We start from the raw sequence: 14,820 nt of genomic DNA on the forward strand, positions 1-14,820 counted from the left end.
GACTGGGAAATGCACCATTACTTGCTTTTGTAACCAAACATTTCTTAACTCCATAAGAAGAAAAATTGCTTTATATATTTCTTTGCTCTGTTAAACACAATAAAAGATGTTTTGAAGAATGTAGGAAAGCAAACTGGGACACTTTTGACTATCATTGTAATTTTTCCTACTATGTTAGTCAATAGGGTCCAAGAACTGTTTGGTTCAAAGCATTCTTCCAAATATCTTTTTTTTTAAAATAGAAACTTATACAGATTTAGAACAACTTGAAGGTGAGGAATTATGACAGTCTTTTACTGTTTTCTCTACACTAAATCACCCTATGCCTTAAAACAATACAAATTGGTCGATATGCATACGAGTGAGTCGGTTGCTTTTTCGGTCTACGCGGAAAGTTTTTGGCAAGTTAAAGCTACGAAAAGCACCAAACCCTTAGCTGCCAGTCAAAGATCTCATTACTGGTTTTTCATTTGTCTCTGTATATTCTCCTCTCCTCATATTTGGAGTCAGAACTTAGTCCTCAGTTGCCTGTTTCTAGTGTTAAATGACAATATCTAGAGCTCTGGGTCAGCAGCTAGCACAGATGCGGTGCTCAGCACTTCAGAGGTTATCTGCTTTACTTTCTCATCTCTCTCTCTCTCTCTCTTCTTTTCGGCTTCATTCTCTCTCAACTGTCAACCTGCTTCTCTTTCTCTGCAGGAACAGCAGCAGCTCGCAATATTCTCGAAATTGACAGCATGCTGGGCTGGTAAAAAAATGAGTACATTTAAAGCAACGGTGAGATGGAAAGTCTGAAAAAAATAGTTTTGTATATTGTGGTGTTATGGGAGCTATGCGGTTGCTAACATATTCAGTGTTTTTTTGCGTGCTAATATGCGGTTGCTATCATGTTTTTGTTATTGCTAGGGTTATTTCTCTTAACAGGCAATGATCTGGCTTTTGTTGAAACTAGTAGCTTTGTATAAGCACCTATTGTACTATTGCTCCTGTATGACATATCAATTATTGCTTTTTGAACTCTCTGTAAGTCGCTTTGAATAAAAGCATCTGCTAAATGACTACATGTAAATGTAAGCACATGAACTCAAACACCTCTGACTATGGAAGTTTGAATTTTGTTTGTTGTTGCATTTTGACAAAGTGAGTCTGAAAATATCTATGAAGCAGCCGTGTTGCATTCTCAGCATTGCCACAAGGGGCGCTGTATTGCAAGAATGCGTTTTAAAGGGATCATTCACAGAAAGTAATTTTTCACCCGTTAAACATATAAAACCTGAATGACTGTTTCTTCCATACCATATCAGCCAATAGGCTTCTCAGGCTGTTGTGATTGGTCGGTGGCCCTCTCTGTCAGGGAAACTCATGGTAGAACCCAAATGCAGGTAGACACAGGCAGGATGTTAGGGGTGAACAGGGGAATTTATTATACAATAAACAAGACAAAAAGGACAAAACAAAAACCCACAAGGGGGAAAACAATACAGGATAAATAATAAAGTTAACAAAGACACTTACTGACTAAACTAGAAAACAAACACTTGAAACAAACACTGGACTACACTTACTAAGATACGGGGCAACAGGAACAAGGCACAGCAAACAATGGAAAACCAGGAACAAGGCAAGACTGCAACATCAAGAGGGTATACATCTACAATGAACGCGCACAGGACAATGAACACGAGGATGTTTTAAAGGGAAAGGAACCAAGAGGGAACAGGTGCAGGGGATAAACAATCAAGGAAAGCTTATTAACACAAACTAGGAAACAGGAGGGTAGGAACGATGACTCGACTTGGGGAGAGTAACGAACAAGACAAGCCAGACTGGGACAAAGACAAGACCAAACAAAACATGGAAAACAAGATCAAGGGCAGACAGGCAAGAATAAACAGGGGATTGGGGTGACTCAATAAAAATAACAAACAAGGGAGGGGGGGTGGGGGAAAACAAGAAAAAACAGGGGGAAGTCCAGATGGGGCAGGGCTGGGAGGCGAAGTCTTAGCCCTGCTGTTGGGCCGGGCTTGGCTCCGGCTCCTGGGCCGGGCTTGATTGGATCTGGCTCCTGGAAGGAACCGTCACCTCCCCACGGCGCCCCCCCCAAAAATATATGGGGCCTGACATCATTGGACTCGGGACCTCCGGAAAACTTGATCTCTAACAAAGATTGACGTTTGCATATTTACTAGCAGACCTCCGTTACACTTCGATCAATCCGCATGTTTTTAGAGGTAAGCGCACACACACACATACACACACAGTATCAGTGTATTACACAAAACAGCTTTCACAGCCGATGTTAAAGTCATAGAAGCTGTTATTTGACCGTTGGTTATCTAACAATGTGTGTAGCTGAATTCTTATTACCAGCTGTAGGACTGAGATGAAAGTGAAAGTAGTTTAGCTCGTAGCTCAGTCAAATTGTTACAATCTCTGATAGCCAAACACTACTCCAGTGTTTCTTCCTCTTCTCTATGGAAGGCCTCGCCCCCTTGTTGGCATATTCCTTAGGGCAGAGGTTATTAAATGAACTCGGAATAGTGACATCATGTACCCTGGAAGTAGAGGGCTGTAGTCCGATTCAAGCCGTTCTCTCTAATCCTTGAAAAGTAAATTCTGTTAAAGACAATATCTCGCTTGACACTGAACTTTGAGCTTTATCATTTTGCAGGTTTTATTTATGCTCTAACAGCAACATAACACACTAACTAAAGATTGAAAATGGGATCGCAGGGAATGTGGCCTTTAAAATGTATTTTTTTGTGTGTGTTATGCAGAAGAAAGAAAGTCATGGAGGTTTGGAAAGACATATCGGTTAAATGATGAAACAATTCAATTTTTTGTGTGAACTATACTTTAAGTTTGTGCAACGGGGTGACACGTTGAAAAAGCATTGTTTGTGTAAAGCATGTTACTGGCTTTAAGTTTATCATGCAGGGAAAAAAAGAAAAATTTGAGAATGATAGAAATGTGGAGCATGTGGAATGCTGGGTCAAAAAATGTCAGAATAAGAAGGATGGAAACAGATTGTGAGTGAAAGAGAGGAGAAGCAGTGAGGGAGAGAGACTGGAGCTGATGCTGTAACACATCTCAGTATCAGCTCCAGATACAGTCCCCAACACAAGGTGTGAATTGAACCGCCAGCTTGTCTGTCGTTCACCGATACACCATCACACATACAACGGTGCCTCTCCTCCTTCTGTTTTGTCACCATATCCGTCTCCATCTTTTTCTCTCTTCGCACTTTTTGCACAGTTAGGGTACAAAAATAAAGGCTTAAACCATTCCCCTTTCTTTGCAACAGTGAATGATGTGTTTAAAGGAGTTTAAGGCTCACAAAGACACAATACATCATAGATTAACTTTCCATTCAGCATACATTGTACGCACTTACACGCCAATTGCCAACAAAACAGACATTTCTGACTCATGATCAGGATCTTTTATCGCCGGGACGAATTTTCATTTCTTGGTCAACTATCCCTGAATTAACAAAAAGCTAAATATGAAATATTTTATTTTCTGTTTATTTTCAACTTGAACTTGATGAAGGCCTTCAACGCAACAATATTCATTACAGTGGTTACATGTAAAATATGTGAAAAAGCTAAATATTAAATTCATTTAGTTAATAATCTGAATGTAATTTGCATAATATGAATTGTAAAATTCAGAATGACACTAAATAGTGTCAATTGAACAGATTGAAAGTACCTCTTTAGTTTTTTGTTGCAACAGCTGAGCTAAGTGGGTTACTGACCTTCACCATTAGTCTGAGGCGTAATTGATTTACCCATAATTGCTTCAAAACACATCTCAAAAACGACATGTGCAGATAATCCATAACAGAGAGGCAGGAGTTTGTCAAACATGAGAAACGGGTTTCCCCCTGACTTAACAAATGATGATATTTTATTACCGTTGTGATATGTGGGATATTATAAACATGCTTGTTATTCAGTTAAATTGATAAATACATGAAGCATTTTTCATTCAAATACGTTTTGATTTGACATTTTTGTCATCAAATAGCAAAAATGAATTCTTGTCAATTGATGCATGTCAATTTATGCAAGTTGTTTAATGTAAATGAAAACATTCAAATAACATTTATTTATATGAAAGATATGTTTATTCATTAAAAATGCAATTGAGTATACAAGTGTTAGTCCATGTGTTCTCTGGGAATCAAATCCAGAACCTTGGTGGTGTTAGTGCAAAGTTTATATTGGTTATTGCCGGTGAGGCTGTTTAGGAAGAAATGTATTTCTAGGCTGGTTGACCAAATATATAGATCTTTTGATCGTGAGAGTCTGTATGCATACTGAGCAAACCTCCTTGTGCTGTGCATATTGACATCTTCCAGCGGGTTATGACAGTGAGGCGGTGAGGGGTCAGACTGCTGTGCAGACAGCACGGGGTGAGGGGGCAGCTATGTTTAGCTTCCAGACACACGCAGGATAATGGAGGAGATATGAAAACGTCTGAGAGCTTGTGTTAATTGGGATTACGGTCTATTCCCTGTGATGCTCATGTGAGAATTCAGTTAAGTCTGGGACGTTTTGGGAGTAGTGCCGGTCGGTGACGGTGTTAAGATGCCATGCTGGGGTGGGGATTTGGATGTGGCTTGAGAAACTGAAGTCAAAATGAGACAAAATAAAATTCACATTTAGTTTGTATATGTAGTGGTGTATGCAGGGCGAGACCGTGGTTCGAGACCGGTGAGTAATTGTTAATGAGCGCCAGCTGTGCGCGCACCGGTCTCGAATCACGTAGGAGATAGGGAGCATATAAAAGGAACGAGCGACCGGACCGTCGATGAGAGAGGACCAGCCCCGAACATGTTTATGTTTGTATTTATGTTTTATTCGCTGGCAGTCGTCTGTGAGGGGCTGCCGGCTGTCTTTTTACTTTGTTATTATTTTTAATAAAAATGTTTAAACTTTTGCCGGTTCCAGTCTCCTTCCTTTTATATGAACCTTTCTATTTGGCAAAGGGTGGATGAGCTATTTAATCATTATTCTTTTTTATTCAAGCCTGTGTTTTTATTCACCCTGTTCCTGTCTTATTATGGTGTAAATACATCAAATAAAAAGAGTGAATAGGTAGTGCATCAAAACATTGAAACATTTTGCATTTCAGCTCTGACAATTGAACAAAATTCTTATATATAATTCAAGTAATGCCGTCATATAAGCCACATCTCTGTTGTTCTTAAGTCGTTTTCCCAAACTTTTAAGAGAAGAGAACATTATTTTATAAAGTTGTGGGGATGCAATTGGCACTGCCTAAAATGTGCGTTTTTTTGTAACAAATCTTTCATAATGTACAATTAAACTGCAGGTATTTATTTGACTTCATAAATGTTTAACCAAAAAAAACTAAAGTAAATAAACACAAAAAAATCTTGTTTTTTTATCAACAGTTACTAGGGATGTAACAATATTATAGATATTGTGTTATCGCAATAGCAAAATTGTTTCAATATTATTGTGGTCACATGACTGTATGAAACAATAGGTCTTCCGGGTCTAACAATTATTTTATTTTATGAAAGGGATTTTAAGGTCATTTGGCCCATCTCTTTAACTCATACCTTGAAGCAACAGTTGTGATTAGAGGATAAAGAAAAGAGGATGCTTATGGTACGTTTCAAAGTCATTATTTGTCTTTTTATATACCACAGTAAATAATGTACCATGGAGTTTATACCTAGGTATATAGTACAGTGGGATTGTTTCATCCCTAACCTTTCCAGGCCACATCTCGTCTGCGCACAAGTCTTAAATAGACAACAGATTTTTTTTAAACTAAACGGATATACTGCAGGATGTTAAGACATCCCTTTTTCCACACCCACCTGTAGCCACGCCTCTCCTTCAGAATATGATCACATCTTATTATTGTTTATCAAAGGGGTCTTATGACACAGCTGAAACAAATATTATCGTTTGTTTTAGATTTAATGCAATGTATAAAACGCTGTATTTTCCACATACCGTGCATGTTTGTATCTCCTCTCTGAAATGCACAGATTTTATCAAAGCTCATCGCCCTGAAAAGTGAGGTGTGCTATGATTGGCCAAGTTCACCAGTGTGAAGTGATTGGTCAAATACTGCAAGCATGTGACGGAAATGTAACGGCATATTTGGAACATCAGGTTCCTCTTAAATTGTACTGACAGGTACACCCACCTTACTTGCGTATACATTTGGGCGGTCTTAGTCAAATCAAAACAAGAACTGACATACATTTGTGGGGGTGTGGTTAGACAAGAGGTGTTTCAGGCTGGTCTGGGTGAGCATTTGCTTTTAGATAGAATGCATCTTTAGTTCCCACACTTTAATTTTGGGCATTTTTACATGTCTAATACATGCAGGGAAACTTATAACACACCAAAGACACAGAAAAACACGTATGACTCCTTTAAACAGCCACACATGCCTTGAGTATCTTACCGATGGCAGTTCATTCATTTATTTTGTGGCAAAGATACTTGAAAGAGGCTCAGGATGAGAGATGTAGAAAGAACGTGAGGCTAGAGAAGAAAAAGAAAGTGTGAGAGGAAAGTGTAGAAACCCATTTCAATGAAAATCATATTCAAATCCAGGGTGAAGAATGAACTGCTGAAGCAACGGCCTTGAGGGTTTTGCATAATGGACGCCAAATCTAACGTTACAAAGCTGCGCTGCTGGAGTCAACAAACACTGAGAAAGAGAATTTATACTGAGATACAGATGTTCCTTTATGTGTGTAAACACCCACACACTCGCCTGCCTCACCTACTTAGTGAGAATGCAAAACCTGATGAACAAGCTCAACTGAAGCATATTTTATTTTGGAATTTTATCTGGTGTGTTTTCTTATCTGACCTTTGGGGAACATGCCATTCTAAATGTGTCTTAAATCTGCACGTTTAAACAAGGCGAGCTAGCCAATTAAAGGCCCAGCCACATGAAAAGTGGATTATCTTGTGAATGTAAATATCCACTTTCATTTTCATCAAATGCAAGAGATTGCCATTACGGAGCTCAAATGTGTGTGTGTGTTTGTGGAGGATAGGGATGAAAGGGGTTGAGATATTGCTTTGGCGTGAGATAATGGAGGATCATTCTTTCGACGGATAAATGTTGATTGAAAAAACATTATTAATAAGAGCAGTCTAAATACTGAAAGCAAAGATAGCCACAAAATGGATAGACCTATAAACAACAGGGTTAAACTAAAAGTATTAAAACATTTATGTATAATTAAAATATAAATAAACATAACTAGTTTATTTTACAGAATTTTCACGTATTTATGAAATGCATTGAAAATGTCAAATCACAGTAATAGACTGTCAATTCTGGGTGTAAAGTTTAGTTTATAGTAACATGAAAAGCATGTAATTTTACTTAACCAAAATATTATTTTAAAAAGAATCCAAGGCCTCAGCTGCCGGGATTTAAGTGTTTTAATGGTTGTTTTTACAGTGAAACCTAAATATTATTTGAAAACATAACTAAAGTGAACTAAACGAAATGTTGCCTCAGCATAAAAAATTGAAGCACTAAAATTGTTACTAAATATTAATTATTAATCATTTATTATTAAATTAACCTTGAAATAAATAAAAACCAAAATAAAACTTAAATAATAAATGATACAATTAAAAACTATAAAAAAAAAATCTATTTACATAAAATAAATAGTTTTTAGTTTTTAGGGGTTGTTTGTAAATAAAACTGATTAGGTACATTTAATAAACCTCATATCTAAAAATGATGTCAAAATATTTTTCATTTTCAAAAAAAGCTTTGATTTCGATCAGAAATGAGGACTTTAAGATGTTCTTGAAAGGTTTTATGAGTAAACAATGCTAGCTCTATCAATAAATGAAAACATTTTACTCAAAATCTTATTTCTGTGTATTATTTACTTCATATTAGGTCGGTGAAGGAGAAAGGAAGGTGGGGAAGAGAGACATGACAGAGCTGAATTCGATTCCATGTAACCTTTTCCTTTGACATATGGCCTTAGGCACAACAGATTTTGTTTATGAGTCACTTTTTACTTTAAGGTTGTCCCAATCTTTTTGGGAGTTGTTTGTTCCAGCCATTTTGTATCTATCCCCATGTTAGATCATAGAACTTATTGCTTAAGAAGTTCTGTTTTTTTCCCTGTTGTATTTTCTCAATTCCATTGTACCGTCCTCTCACTGAATAAAATCAAAATTTGGCCATTCAAGGGGCTTCAGGATTCACTCATTTGGCCAGCCAAACAGAACACAAATACTCCCCACCCATGAGAGGAAGTCTCACCGAAACAAACTTGGGAAGGTTTCAAAAGGCCATGCAATGTTAAATGCTGTGACTCATGCAGTGTCACACACAACTTCTGCTTACTCCACTCACACACACATCTGTGGCCTGATGCTCAAGAGCATCATTGAAGAGTTCGACAATATTTGGGTTGAAAGGAGATTATGTCCTGTAACAATTACATGTTAAAAAAATAATAGTTTGAATTGATATCAAAGCTTGTGAATATATTTGTTGTCAATATAAAAGTACAACATTATAATCTTATGTTAAAAGTACGGTTATAAATTCTGAGAATTTTAAAAGGTAGTACACATGAAAGTGTGAAAGATCATTTCAATTATTTAAATTACACAAAATTTTAACTTTTAACTTAGTAACACCGAGCCATCATGCAATGCATCAACCTTCCAGATATCACGTTTTGTCTGTAGAAAGTAAAAAAAAGTTACACAACGGGATACATGAACAGCAAATTAGAGTATATTTGATATTTTATGTACAGCTATGTGGAGCAATATTTTGTACAAATCCAATTTCACTCTAAGTGCCTTGGAAATGAAGCTTTCATGATAGGTCAAACTGGATTTACAATGGGTTCCCATGGGAGTGTCCTACAGCTTTTTGACAGTTTTTGGTTAACATCGCTGGCAACAAAGATGGCAGGAAATCATATATGGACTTTTAACAATCATTTATTTACTACAATTCATAAAAACATCACACCATTAGCAAAGTTCATTATTTTCACAATACATAATCACACATACATATTTGAAAATAAAATAAAATCCAATTTTCAACAATACATCACAACCACCCTCTTCACTGGGTTGACACGAAACATTTTCAATACCCCACATATAGAAAAAAGATTTAGTGTCATTGACCAATTCGTAAAATTTATACTCCAAAAATAATCTACTTTTTACCAAAGCCCTAAACATATTTAAAGGTTCAGTTCCATCATTACAAAGCATTTTGTTCTTCCTTGTCAACCAAATCACCATCTTTGCCATATTTGCCATACCAAATAAAACATTTATTTATACAAATTTTCTGTTGTTTGAGGCATGTATGGGCTGTGAAAGAGGGGAACACGAGTGTGGACTCAAGCCTGGGTCCTCCTGAAGCGCTGTTGTACAATATATTGATGCTAACTGCCATTAAAATTATTTGCAGTTGAAGTTGCTAACAATTTGCTCTAAAAGGACTGAGTGGTTTTGTAGACCTCTCTCATCCTTGTTATTTCACCATCAACCAGGTCACAGGTACAGGCATTGTATTAAGCTTGTGCTTTAGATAACACAGCCTAGAGTTGTTTTGTTTGGACTGAGGGCATGTGACTGTATATATCGCCCACATGAAGAATTGAATCTCTATCTGAAGCTGAAGTGGTGGGATTTATTTTATGCCCTCATCCTGCTCGCTCCCCCTCCCCAAACACAATCTCTCTCGGTCTCTCTCTCTCTCTCTCTCTCTCTCATGTGTGCTCATCCTTTGAAGTGATATAGTGTGGGCACAAGGCCCGAAGTGACTTCTGAGGAAAGACAGAAATCGAGGTTGAGATGAGATGAGAGGAGATGAAAGGATGTTGCAGAAGGGTAGAGGTTGGTTGGTGGTGGTCTTACAAAATTTTCATTGACAGCTGAGGGGAAAGCCGAGCGGGGTCAAGGTCAAACTGACATGCTGCAGTAGAATCTCAGTTTGAAAAGCCATCGATCCAGAACTTCCTGCTGGAGTGAAAGGATAATCTTTAAACTTCCACTCACAGTGGCTCCATACGGTTATGAGTCTTTTTCTGAGTGCTTGATCTAAACTGAGACAATACAAGAAGACATAATTTGCTAACACAACCTTAAAAAGCATAAAGTATAAATCTCTTCAGGTTTACGTATACAACACTGTTCCAGAGGAGCATCCTGTTTCAGTTCTTTACTACTACATAAATGTTATAACAAAGTACAAACAACAGAACATTTATAACCAAGAATTAAGACATCAATTTTAACCCAAACTTTTGTTATATGAGAGTTAATCTTATTAAAGCGAACATCCTGTCATAACTGAAAACTCCCTTGTAACTGAAATTAAAACTGTTATTGATACCAAGCCCCATAGCATAATCCCACCTTTGACGCTGATTGACAGGTTTCCGTGTAAGGCATCGGAAATGGAAATACTAAGGGAATTGCGATTTCATTTGAGTTTTGGCTGGCTACACATGCGACGCTGAGAAAGTGAAAAAACAGACGTTCCATTTAAATATGACTGGGTCAAAACTCGTAAGATATGGGAAACACAGTTGCAAACGGACTTTGCTTTTCCATTTGAAATTTGGCAGTCAGTTTGCGTTTGCTTAAACGAAAATGCAAACGGTAATGTGCGATTTGAAATTGCGTTTGGATTATGTCACATTTTATGCGTCCACAAATTGAAAATGCAATTGCAAATACAATTTGCAATTCCTTTTTAATAATGTCCGGAATATCATTCCACAGAAAACAACTGGATTTCTTCTTGTCTATATAGAGTCCCTCCTTCCAAAACGCTCTGATTGGTAAAACTGACCAGGTCTGTCGTGATTGGTTCCCCGGTTAGAGTTTGTGTGTGAAGATTTCCCAGTGAGCAACCGCTTCTCGGGCTGTTGTGATTGGTCGGTGCCCCTCTCAGTACACAAGTATTCGAAAACTTTTAGCAATAAACCGTGACAATGGCGTAGTAGTTTAGTAAGTAGTTTAGCGCGCAGCTCAGTCAAATGTTTACGACCTCTGATAACCAAACACTACTCTTCCTCTTCTCTATGGAAGGCCTCGCCCCTTTTCTGGCATATTCCTTTGGGCGGAGGTTATTAAAAGCACCAAAATGGTGACATCATGTACCCTGGAAGTAGAGGGCTGTATCATTCCCATTCAAGCCGTTCTCTGTAGTCCTTGAAAAGCAAATTTGGTTAAAGACATCTCGCTAGGCACTGAACTTTGAGCTTTATCATTTTGCAGGTATTGTTTATGCTCTAACAGCAACATAACACACTAGCTAAAGGTTGAATGGGATCTTTAAGCAATACATGGTCAGATCAAAATGTCTGAATAATTTGGTCCACATTTTTTATCAATTTTACTGGTAGTCCACTGAATGAAGAATTTTTGGATATAACGTCACAGTTTACTCTATTTTGCCATTCTTACTTACATAAATGAACTGCGGTGTCCTGCACACCTGCACCATTAAAAAATATAAAAAATGATACCATGGTCTGTTTGATATACATGGTCTTTTGAATATATATTTGACATTTATTAATTTGACAGACGCTTTTATCTAAAACGGCTTAGATTGCATTACATACAGTTTTTAAGTATATTTATTCCATGGTCTGTTTTACTCGATTCTGATTGGCTGGAAGGTGTGCAATAAAACCCTTTGACCCACGGGTAGCTCCAGTCAGTTTGATTGCATTTGAAATGAACTGACAAAAGACATTTTTAATTTTCATTTGTTTGATCTTAAACTACACTGTAAACATCAATACAAGCTTTCACTTTGCAAATAATCATGGTATAAGCAGGATAATCCTTGGACGTGGCCTCCTTGGCTTCCACGTTGTGCATTAAAACCGTTTCATGCACGGCTAGCTATGGATTATACCGTACATATATATATATATAAAAATATAAATATATAGACACAGTATATGCACATATATATCTACAGACACACACACACATATATACATATACCTGTACATAATAATAATTAATAATTATAAAGAATGTATATATTATTGTTAAAAAGATTTTTGAAATAGATATGAAAGGAATACATGTAATATTTAAATAAACAGTTATTCTTGTTAATTATTCAAATTAGATTTTACAATTTAATAAAACTATTCATGTCACTGAAATGGATCATCGATATACAACGGGCAGGAGAGAAAGTGTGTGACTTGTGTCTGACGGGGAAATAGAGAGGTTATAGAGATTTCAAATAGAGATTTCAACTTACTGTCATATATAAATGGTGAAAAATGTGTGTTATAAAAGTTTACTCAAAAACCAGTGTACATGTTAGTTTGTGGACAGGTGTGTTTGTGTGTGTGCATGTGTACACACAACAATATTCTGATAAAACAGAAAGCATTCTAAATTAACCAAATCAGTCATGTTGGGTTGCCAAGATTTCTTTAAAACCAGCAAACAGACCGCTCTGAGTAGAGAAGGAGGCGACATAAGACCATCAAAGACCGGTTAATTTTCTCAGTACAGCAGGCAAGAATCATACAGAAAAGGCAGACAACAAAAGAAAATGAGAAGTAAACAAGACAACACAAAGCAGGTATCCAAAAATACATATCCCCCATTCATCAAACACCTACACGCAGGAATTCACGCGTCAAATAAGCAAACAAGCCGCCGCTTTTCAGTTTCCTCTTTCCATTGGCCTTGCTTTCCTGTGAGACAGATACATCAATCATGCCAAGATAAAAGAGTGTCCATTTACTGCAGACAGCTGACACCATGGATCAGACCTGTTGAATGGGAGCCCTGTTGACATCACGCATCTGCTGAAAATTAAAAACAGAGACTGATGAAGGGATCAGACGGGGGTTGTTGTTTTCTCGCCGGGCCTCCATTGGCTCCCGCCCATGTCGACTATCTCCATGCCACCTGCTGAGCTTGTCGGCAACCCTCCTTTGCTGGTACCCATGGCACGCTGGCACTACCATCTGGTGAATGTCAGCGTGACTCTTGTGCCCTGGATCTGGATGAATGGCAAGGTAGCTCTTACACCACCCCTCCCCAAAACTCACTCTTTTAGATTACAAGAATTCAGATGTGGATGTGTATTTTTTTGAATTTTTTTAATATCCTATTAAATATATTTAAGATTGAAGCATCAACTGTTTACACAACCCACAAAAAGGAATATCTCAATTATTTCTCGTGGACACCAATGAGATTAAATGGAGCTACCCATCTTGGCCAGACACTTAAAAAAAATGTTTTACAAGTTTTACTTTTCTGGGAAAATAATGGAAACTTCTACTTATTTCTCCTGTGTCTCAAATATTTCTGTTGAGAAAGTCTCAGCAAACTTACACATGTCATACTGGTCAAATACTGGACAGGGATGTGTTTTCTATCTTAAAAATCCTTTGATCTGAAGGCATTTTGCTTATATATTTGAAATGATTTTGTCAACATAAGTATAATTATTTAAAAAAATTCAACAGAAAGTTAAAATTTTATTTTATAAAAAAGTTTTGAAATCGATGATTTGGAGCAAACAATAAGGATAAATGACCTCAATACTGTTGAAAAAGCTCAGGGTGAGACCTGAAGAAACGGTCTGATAAAATAACAGTTCTGCAAATTCAAGACACATGGTTGATACTTATAGACAATAAAATATATAAAAGCTTGGATTTGTTTTCTTTAGTCAAATGATAATTTTCATTATCACTTCATTGTTTTTACAAGTTTTTTATTGTCAGTGTTGGGTGTAACTATTTACTAAGTAATAAAAGGGATTACTCCTGTAATTTATTTACAGTTACTTCCTGTAATTGAACTTAACACTGTGAAATTGTATACAATAGTGAAATTAACATTCAAATTCAAAGTGTAACTTTAAAATGCATCCATTAATGTATCTTTCCCACATTTATATTTATAAGTCAGTTAAAAAGAGAACTTTATGTAGAATATTGTGAATTTGCATGAATTAAGAGTCGTTTTGTGTCTATCCTTGAATCACTTAACTTATCAAGCTTGATATAAGATATAGAAAGTAATTAATAAGAAGTAATTAAATACTTTTTGGAGAGAGTCATTTGTACAGTGATCTTATTACTCAACAGAATATGTAATTAGTTACTAATTAATTACTTTTAGAGTAACACTGTTTATTATTCTACAATCTAATCAGGAATGAATAATTGATCCTAAACTTCTGAGAGGTGATGTTCATTTGTTTTTCAGAAGAGATCTCAACAGTGTCACCAACTATAATCAAAAAGTTAATATAAAATAAAAGATGTTAATAAACTCAAATATTTCTCATCAATTCCACCAAAGTTCCCATGATTTTTACTTCTACAAAATACATTCATTTGATATGTCCATAATCCTAATGTATTTTATTGTAATGTGAAATGTATTGTGAATTATACTCTTTATAATCATATCAAAGCTCCAGAGCAGAGCAATACAATTTTATAAACTAGCTAAAGGGTGGGTGCTTCTTTTTCAGCTTGTCCTTTAACCAAGCTGGTTTGTATATACATCTTATTTTCAACAAAGCTGAATATTTAAAAGATTCGCATTGTATGAAAGCACAGTTATCTGATGGTCTGTTTTGTTTCTTAGGTGCTTCTTCTTTAGTTCAACTCTGGTTATTTACACCGTGCTTCCCCCGACCTGTCAGCTTTGAAATGACCACCTGTCATTTGACAGCCCAGCTGTCACTCTTTCAGGTTCTCTTTCTATTTATCGCTTTCTTCCAAGGTCTTCC

Source organism: Triplophysa dalaica, chromosome 22 (assembly GCF_015846415.1).
Source record: "Triplophysa dalaica isolate WHDGS20190420 chromosome 22, ASM1584641v1, whole genome shotgun sequence".
NCBI classification, from domain to species: domain Eukaryota; kingdom Metazoa; phylum Chordata; class Actinopteri; order Cypriniformes; family Nemacheilidae; genus Triplophysa; species Triplophysa dalaica.